Source organism: Nothoprocta perdicaria, unplaced genomic scaffold, assembly GCF_003342845.1.
Source record: "Nothoprocta perdicaria isolate Ctin4 unplaced genomic scaffold, notPer1 scaffold_54, whole genome shotgun sequence".
Taxonomy (NCBI): domain Eukaryota; kingdom Metazoa; phylum Chordata; class Aves; order Tinamiformes; family Tinamidae; genus Nothoprocta; species Nothoprocta perdicaria.
The window spans coordinates 788,033-796,310 of NW_020455799.1; positions in this window are offsets into that span (position 1 = coordinate 788,033).

The following is an 8,278-nucleotide window of genomic DNA, read 5'->3' on the forward strand; positions in this document are numbered from 1 at the left end:
AACTATTGTCAGTATTTTGAGAAGGAAGTCCAGAAAATCAGCACTGCCATTTTGAAACTCCAGACCCTCCCTGAGTCCCCTGACACAAATGTTCTTCCTCACAGAGGGAACTGTTTCCTACAGCTCTTTTAGCTCTTTAGAGCCTTTTCCTCTAGCTTTTTTTTAGGTATTTTCCATCTGAATAACGTTATTCAGGTTTTGTTCTCTTAGGTAGCTATTTAGTTACTCCATCAGAAAGTCACAAAAAGCTCCCCAGAAAATCAGAAACAAGCCTGATTATCTTACTCAGGAGGTTCTTGTCTGGACAAAAGTGGAGAGATTTAGGGACTGTTTTCAAATCCTGTCCAGTGCTTTATGGTTATGTGACCAGTTATCAATATTCCTCTTTGTGCTAGGAAGTGTTTGGTTGCCTTGTGTGCTATTATTGCTTTCCAATGCTTCAGCACACAGGGAACAACAATTGTTTATTCATTATTAGGAAAAATTGTTTAGAATACTCCCTAGCTCTATCCTGCTGGTAAATGCACTAYTGGATTTAATAAGGCCACTCATGTACTTAAAGTTATTCATATGCTTACATACTTTGTTGAATCAGAGCTTAAGTGAACTGCCTAAAATCACTCTAGATGTCTTAGAAGCCAGAACTCCTGACTCCTAGTTCTGTGCATTAACCGCAAGATTATCTTTCCCCTCCTGGGAGACTCAAGCTCAGTGCATTGCAAAATGACCACTACTGAATGACGGATGAATGAAATGGTACACATAAAAATAACTATGATCAGAAGTTTTCCCTCAAACTAAACATTGGTACAGACCCATCTGGAGTTTCCATTTGAACATTTCCATTGCTTAAAAATTTATTTTCCATGTTCATGTGCATCTCGATTCTGGCCCAAACCAGAAGGTGAAGTGCCAAAACACTGTACGAAAGGATATTTTTGTGGTCCAAGAGCAAGCACTCAGTGCTGAAAATCCTGCACAAAGCTTGTTCTCACAAGGTCTGCAGCCAAGTCTTGATGATTTCAAGTGCTTAGATAGTACAAGGCCAGATCCTTGACTTCAATGGAAATATACCTCTTCATGCCAGCTGAAACTCTGGTCCTAAGACATATTCAGTGTCTTTCTTTTTCTAAATAGCAATGGCTATTATTATACTACCTAAGTGTACAAAGTACTTGGTARATTATTTGAAAACCTGTGTAGCTCCTCAGGCCTTTATTTTAGCCTGGGCTGCAGCACTGACTCAGAAGAGATAAAAAAGTGAAACCTCTGAAGCACTGGGTCTCATCCTGCAAAGTGATGAAGTCAGATAGAAAACYGAGCAACTTTCTCTATGGGATTTCTTAAAAGTGGTAGGGGAAACCACAGTAAGAGCAAACCTTGTATAGTGTGGGTGGTTATGATTTTAAAAGAGCATGCATACAAATCTCTACAATAGATATTTTACCAAATGAGCAATCTGCTCTACCTTTCCCTCCCCCAAAACAGACAAACACACAAAACACCCAGCTTGGATGAGTTGCCAGCTTCCCTAGCTAACTGGCAGGCAATATCTGTGAGCTATGTGTGGTTAGGGCAGAGGTGAGAATGGCCTGTTTTGGTGATGACACTGAGGAGAGAGTTGGCAGTGTGCAAGAAGGCTGCAGGCAGAATGATGGTGTTTGTGGCATCTTTGGGATTCTTTTTACCTGTGCTCTGCCCTGAAGCATAACAGCAACATACACAGAACAGGGCTGGCAAATTGTTGCAATAATTGTGAGATGAATAACATATGTGCTTCTGGACCTCTAATAAGCTAGTAGTGGTGGCGTAGCAAATGTACTAACAGGCTGAACATACACACACGCATACACATGCACACACATGCACACACATGGAATGTCCCACAGTTAATTCAGAGCTAAGGACCTTCCATGCAATTGCATTGCAAGCATGTCTTTGTAAATGTACTCAGAGTCATTATTCTTGTCCTTGTTTCAAGTGAAATGAAAATAAAGTACCTTCTGCTACAAACATGAATTTTGTTGCCTAATATTGCTAGACCTAAGAGGTGAAAGATAGACTGGTTTTCTAAAGCYACCCAAAGTGGATTCTGGCTACACCCTTACATTTACAGAAGCAGCTTGGCACCCACCAAGTAGAAATCATAGGCATGCAAAAGGGAGCTGGTCTTAATGCTGCAAATGTGTTTATACTGGAACACAAAATAAATAGAGAATAATGTGTCTTGTGTGTGCTTAGCAAGCCTATGACACCAACAAATTGAGCTGTTTTGGAAAATGCTGCCTAGGGAAACTTTAGCACTAAGCTTTGAAAAGAGTGGAGCCAGAAATGAAGGAAAAAAAAAAAAAAAAAGACTTATTTCAATCTGTGCAAATGCTATAGGAAAACCCTAAATTAAATAGTTTGGCTTTGGGCAGCACACAAATCTTCACTACTTTGTAGCTCATTAAAATGACTGGGGTTCCCAAGAAATATAAAAAATTGTCAAACACTTAACAAACACACATCATACTCAACAAGAGCTGAAAAGTTTTGCAGAGGCTGAGCCTGAGCTACTTAGGGAGGTATAACGACCTGGAACTAAAACTGTAGTCAGAAATATTGTCTGAAACAAACATCCACAACTGGCTCCCTTATTAATTCTGAGTCTTGATTAGAGATTCAAGAAAGGAGTGAAAGGAGTTTGTTTGTAGTTTCTGTAAAATGATGAATTTTGATGCTACAGAAAGCAAAGCATTGATTGGGAACACTACCAAAGTTAAACTGGACACAATACAGAGTCTGCACAATGGTCCTTTGTCCTTTTCTAGCAATGACTCTATTGCAGTTCTATAGTCCCATAAAGCCATGACAAGCAGATAGAATAACCAAAGAAAATGTATGCTCTTTTTTTTTTTTTTTTTTTACAAATATATAGTGGATGAAATAAAGGATCTATTAAAACCATTTTATTAATGAACTGGGAAATTTTTTTTTGTTTGATGTCGTGCAATACGAATACATGCATATAATAAACTCAGGAAGTTAGAAGAAGAATTCTGATAAATCCAAGACATATCTGAATGCTTTGCATAATGTCTCCACAGCTCCTAAACTCCCTTGTGATAGTCAACCTTTTCATGGCATTTCTACTAATTTGTTTCTTCAGGCTGCAATAGTACAAGAAGATTGTACYCTATTGCATTAAGCAGTGCTCCTCTCTTGGGATCAGTCTCTGGAGAGAAACATTGAAACCTGTGGAAAGAAATGCATGTGAGAGGAAAGAGGATCTGGTAAATCCCGGGTCAGAATACCATTAGAAAGGCTAAGAGGAAACATATCCATAGTCCTTTCAATGAGCCTTAACAAATATTATGTACCAAAACCTACTGTGCAGAGGAGCATTTCCAGGTGCAGGGTTTAAGACTGAACCTTCCTTCTGTATTTCCAGGAATTCTTGCAGGATTTGTGCAGCCAGGTAGCGGCCCCATTCCAGGGTTAACCTGAATGCCTGATTTAGCCCTACTTCCACAGTTCATTTTGGGATCAGGTAACTGGAGACCACTAATACATGGCGGCATTTTCCTAATCTACAGGAAGTGTGTTTGTACTTGCAAATCAGGGGTCACATATGAAGCTCTATATTACACCTTGAAGAAATGAGTCTGTAGTTTGTAACTCTTGTCAGCATCACTGGCATTTAAATAACTTAGGAACCAGTAATGCATAGAATAAGCCTTGCTATTCTGTGTGTCAATCTTCTAAAATATTCTAAATGCCATTTTATTATATGCACTATAATATACACACACTGTATGTTAATATATATCATTTTCTATGTGCATTGTGTTTTATACTATTATGTTTATTACTTTACTGTTACATTCAAAATACATTAGTGCAGGCTAAGATTTTCCTTTCCATTGCAGCTTTGMGAATGGAGGAATTCACTAAAATCTCCATTCTTCAGATCAAAACAAATTCCAGTCAATTACATTCTTAAATATAYATACAGATATTCATATGTATATTGGCAAAGACAATCATTTAATCATTTAGCTGGTGGCAGGAAAAACTAGCTGATATCTTTAATCATATCTCAATTTGTTAAACTACACTTTTATTCCATGTATTCTATGATTAGATCTATATTCTAGATGTATGATAAAACATTTTCTGAATCCATGTTATTTATTTTATTGTACCTCAGCATATATTCTCATCATATTTCCTCTCTTTTTTATAGTTCTTGCTTCTTCCTAACTTTTAGTTCTGTTTTTTGCTTATCACTCTTATATCCTTTCATCTTTATCCACTTGGGGAGTCAAGATCTTTTAAACATCCATTTTTGCTCTCTATACATATCTTAGCATCTCTTCTCACTGCTTTCTGGGTTTGTCTCTACAATAAAATTCAGTCTCAATATAGATCTTAAACATATTTTTCTTTCTAAAGATTGTTTATCAGAAAAAAAAATCATAATTACACATTCTTCTTATGCACAAAGAATGCAGGGCTGGGAGAAATAACTTACTAGAATTTCCGGAATACTTGCGTAGTACTGAATATTTAACCACACTCTCCAATTACTGTTTCAGAGTCCATGCTTCCCCCTTCTCCTTCACASTGCAACATGTAACATTTCTAAAAAAGACAAGAGTTTTTGAACAAAAATAGCAGATAGGAACTCTGGTGATGATTATTAGTCATTAATTTATTACTCTGGTCCAAACTTCTGGATAACTTAAACTTCTCTTCTTGATATGTAAAATAAGAGTTATCCTTTCTATTTGGTGTTTTCCCTCCTGCGTAGTACTTAGTAGGTACTGAAAAATGCAGACCATCTGAGGATCTGCAAAACCTCAATCTRTTGGACTTCCAGTATTGCCAGAACTCATCCAAATGAACAGGAAACCTATATTACTTCATAGAAACAGATAAATATATACTATAACATGGGATAGCTTTTTACTCAGATATTGTCTCCAGGTTTTCTGAGTTTTCATACTTACTAAAACAATGCTTGTTTTTCCTCTAAACCAACAGACTCTTCTTGTCCACTGAACCAGATACAAGAAGGCAAAAACAGAAAACTGTGAACTAAAAAAAATATACTAACAATAATTTTTCCCCAGTGCTTCATTATACTTTCTGTTTTTCAGCAAACTCTTTCCCGCCCTCCCAAAATTCCCTGTGTTTTTATGTGTTCCTGTTGATGGTACTGGTAGAAGACCTTGTTCCATGTCTATTTAGAGCCTCTTACAGCATTCTTGTTTCTCATTAAGTTAGACATTTCATAATCCCCATCAAAACATAATTTTCTAGAAGCACATAATCTAACAAGGAACTACTATAACAAAACCAAGAGGCCTGGCATTTTCTCTTAGGCTAGATTTTATTTTTGCTAGTTTCTTTTCTTTCTCTAAACATTATTAGGAAGCAAATTCTTTCCTAAAAARTACTACTTTTTCCTTATGAGTGGAATACTTCCACATGCCAAAGCTGCAGCTCCTCAGATATTTTTCTGGTTGTAAGTAACAATAATTTCCAAGATAAAAAAAATAAAAGTACTATAAATGTAAGTGAAGGTGAAGAATAATTCCTAAGACACATACTGAATATCAGTTTTCCCTCCCTGTTCAGCTCATCCAGSCCTAGTTGCTAAGTTTACAACTACCCAAAGATGTCTTAACTACTTGATTTAAGCTTTGGAGTCTCACATATTTCCTACCTCATTGTTCCAATGTGTTTCACCTGCTTTGAGCATGAGGGCAAGTGAGGCAATATTTGGATCCTTTATATTGTCATGCGAATAATATGATTCAGCTCTTCAGATTTAGAGATTAAAAACTATAAACTGAAAATYGGACTTTCGGTGAACTTCTGTGTCATATGCCATGAAAGGCCTTTAGATAACTATCTGAAGAAAGGCTTTTAAATTTACTAGGAAACAGAAAAGGAAAAGAGAAATTTTGTTCTATTTTGTCCATTCATTTTCAGGGGGTTTGAATATTATCAGGCTGATAGTTATCATTGGGAATATAATTTCTCATTTATTATCCTGAGCGTAATCATTACAGAGACAGGCTTCCCCTACTTGTCTCACCAATGCCCTGCCTCTCAGTAGCAAGATAATCTCTGTTGATAAAACATACAGTCCCTGCTGAGAGCAGCTGCTCACAAAAAAGATTTAGAAGTCTATATCTAATGAAGTCCTAAATAAAAAAAACTCCACAAATCTAAAGGACACCCACRGAAAAAGTGACATCATCATTTCCATTCAAATCTTTAGAACCTTTAGAAGATAAAGAGAATGGCTAAAATGTATAAGCCAAACTTCATACTCTTCTAACCTCTACAGGCATTATATCTTGCCTGGCTTTGGACATTTGAATGTCAACCACAAATACATCAAGTATTATGGCTCAGATCTAATTTGCAAGATTTGTTCTCTGCTCCTCAGGTACAAAAAGAGGTGAGCATGGAGTGATTTACAGAGAAAGGCATGCACACTTGAGAAGGAGAAGATGGAGAGTAAAAGGTATAGTCCAAAATTATAGTGCTCATCCAGGCTAAGGTTTACAGTACAATAATTGACTATAGACAAGTATGAACGTGCAGTGCCTCACTTCTTCCCAAGTAACTGCCATATTCCTGCTCCTACCCATTGCAAATGGGAATGGAAGAGTTTTAAATAAAGAGTTTTACTCCTCACATAAACCATAGATTAAGAGCATGCCTAAAGCCAGCTGCTACAAGCTGGTCGAGTTGTGCCTGTTCATAGGCCACTCCTAGGAGGTCCTGAGGAGTCATTTKGGTAATTGCTACCATTACTCTTCATCTACCCTGAGTGTTCCTGGCAGGTCTGGTGTAGCCCAAGCTGGAAATCTTTCAGCTGCCACAGGGTTTTATGACAGGGGAAAACTCAGCTACACTCTCAGACTTGAAAGTGAATGTGTAAAGCTGATCAAGGAGAAGGGAACAAACTAGACATGATATGAAAGTCATGGATGGACAATAAACACTCCTCCTCCCCTTGCTCCATTTTGTTGTTGTTATTAAAGACACTTTGCACAGTATAACCATCTTCAAAGTAAGAACTGTGAGGTCAGGCCTTAAATCTAATCATAAAAGCCACCTCATACCTGAAATGGGTAACAGCTCAATGCATCCATGAGAAACAGATGCTTCTTTGAAAAAAAGCGATGTAGAGAGTGCAAAGATTTATAATGTTTAAGTCAACAGGTGAAGAAAAAATCTGCAGCATTTTGAGCATAGTCTGCTAAAACTGTAAGCTTTCCATTTAGAACATCTGCATTCTCTCCTTAATCCATATGCACACAAGTAGACATTAATTCCAGGTTGAGCCTAGCTGTGGCATAGCTTTTCAAGTAATACTGTAGGCATTAATTATGCTTCATGCTGCTCAGGGCTTAAAAAAACTGTTGCTCAACCTTATGCAGGTGTTACCTCATATTTTATTACCAAACAATTTGTATTTTCCCTATACAAAGACAAGTATCAAGTATGAAGCTTGGTACTTACATTTAGGTTTACAATTCTCATGTAGCTTTATAAAAGCAAGTGGCCCAAACTGCTTATCATCTACAAGTTCATGCAAAGCCAGAAGAATAGCCTAATTTTCAACAGCCTTGAAAGTAAAAATATTTTTGTTTTATGTTTTAAATATGGGTTGAAGGGCTGCAGTGGGAACTCAGCTTTGAAAATGTATAGGCAGTTATTTTTGGTTAAGTAAGACAAATTCCCACTCATGAAAACTCAGGATCCTGGTTATAAAATATACTTTCACACCTGGCACATTAAAAGAGATGTTGAAGATTATCAGTCCCCAAAATCATTTTTTATTAGAACAGCAGTCTGATTAAAGATCCTCAAAACCCAGAAAGAGTGTTGTCAGTTCTTTTTATAATGAATACAAGCTTAGAAGTACATATAGTCAGTTGTATTCAATGCATATGAAACCAGTACAGCGCACAGTAGAATAAAAGTGCCCCTTGCCAGGTTTTCCTCTTTATGCTGAATGTTTTTTATTTATGTCCAATTACATGTGTCTTCACTATGGAGCCACAAAACCTTCACTAATCAATAACCAATTTCCAAGGCAGGCCTATGTATTGTATCATTTGCCAAACAAATTTTAGACAAAAGTAGTATGTGAATTCAGAACTTCTGAGAGAGGGTGGGCAAAGGAGAGAAAGCGGGGAAGGCAGACAGGCAGGGAGAAAAGGAAGGAAGGAAGGAAGGGAAGCAAGAAAAGAAAAAGATAGAAAAAAAA